Below are 1,983 nucleotides of genomic sequence, written 5' to 3' on the forward strand. Positions count from 1 at the left end.
AATTGAGATTCATTTTGTGTCTAGTCAGAAAGCAGATATGCACAACTACACGGATGTTTACAAAAGTCCATGATTTCTGTTAACAATTGTTTGTACTTTTCCCGCCACACTTTTCATTATGAAGAAAGTGCTGATGTCCAAATGAAAAAATAGTTTCATGTTTTACTTGGACATTGCAGGTTGAATAATCTTGAACCGGTTACTCGATCCCTTATATTCCTTGTCGAGGTCAATGGTGCTCATATCTGGGCTTGATGATTCTTTTCTTTCTGTTTAAATGTGTGTTTGAAGTAATATGTAGAATGTCTTGCTTCTTGAAGACAGTGAATTGAACGCATATCCTGTGCAGGTATTTCAGTGCTTTAGGTCTGCAAGGTCGGCCCCATTTGCTGTTCCTGTGCCTTGTAAAGTGTGCATGTTGACAATATAACAAATAGAGTGCAATGTCTTTTTCAACATATTTTACACAGAATGGTTTGTATGCTGATTTTGCTTACATGGGAGTAAATAAAACAATATACAATACCTTCAACAAGTGTGTGTTTCATCATTATCATTAACATGCATAGATGCATACATCCTCACTCTTGGGAGAAAATAGTAGGTGCGAATTATACATTGTGATAACACGCTTCTGGGGGCATAGTATCAGTATTCTCTGATAATATTATAAGTAGATCTTGGATAGAATAGGTCATCAGGAACCCATTCTTGCTAGAAAGGCGACAATGCTTGTCATAAGAGACGACCATTGGGATCGGATGGTCTGTCTTGCTGACTTGGTGATGCATCAGAAGGTTAGATACATTGAGATAACATGGATCTCTATGCATACGAGACCCGTGAAGATCCGGGGTATAATAGGTCTTAAGCAACCCATGCTTGCTGTAAAAGGTGACTCATGATGTCAATAACTGGATTGACTGGTCCAGATTCGATTATTTACAGACCTCTGTCATATAGCTGGAATTTTGCTGAGTGCGGCGTTAAAAAACAAACAAAACATGACAGCAGATGACAGCAGCTAAAATGGGAGTTACTCCCCTTAGATCTATTTCATTTGGAAAATATAAATATCTTGAGAAAGGCGCCTTACACTGTAATGTGATATTCTTACATTAGAGTGCGAGATGCAAAGTGTAAATTGCAACAGTTCGACAATTCAAGCAGTGAACATAGGAAATGTACTTTTCATATTAGAAGAGTGCATTGAAAAAAATGGGTCTCGGTCAATCAGTATCAGAAGGTTAGATACATTGAGATAACATGGATCTCTATGCATACGAGACCCGTGAAGATCCGGGATATAATAGCTCTTCAGCAACCCATGCTTGCTGTAAAAGACGACTCATGATGTCAATCACTGAAAGTCTGGTCCTGACTGGATTAGTTACAGACCACTGTCATATAGCCGGAATATTGGTGAGTGCCACGTTAGGCAACAAAGCAACCAACCAACTGTGCATACGATCAATAAGTTATGATAATACATTAGGTATGTATGGCTCATCCTGCTATTATGGACCAATATGATTATATATTTATGGGTTATACTGTTAATTTTGAGCATCAAATTAAAATCAATAAAAATATACAAAGTAACACAAGAATGAGATTCATATGATTTAATTACTAATTCATAGCTATGCACAAATAAAAATATACATATTTCTATACTTAGCTACTCAACGTCTGATAGAGATAATCAGATATGTCATTCTATTTAAATAAACACTTGACATATAATGAGAATCAGTTTTGTGTGTTATGGAAATAAAATATATCCCTATCAAAAGTGGGGAACTCTATTAATCGTGAGACGGCAATTTCATCCACATATACAGACAACATGGGCTAGGATTAACACAGCATACATGCAACATACAAATTACACCGATGAATACATAGATGAATGTCACCAGGTGAAACAAACACTCAATCAAATTGGATCTGTACAACCATACAATATTGGTTTGAACTAAC

Source organism: Haliotis cracherodii, unplaced genomic scaffold (assembly GCF_022045235.1).
Source record: "Haliotis cracherodii isolate W230 unplaced genomic scaffold, xgHalCrac1.p SCAF_7, whole genome shotgun sequence".
NCBI classification, from domain to species: Eukaryota; Metazoa; Mollusca; class Gastropoda; order Lepetellida; family Haliotidae; genus Haliotis; species Haliotis cracherodii.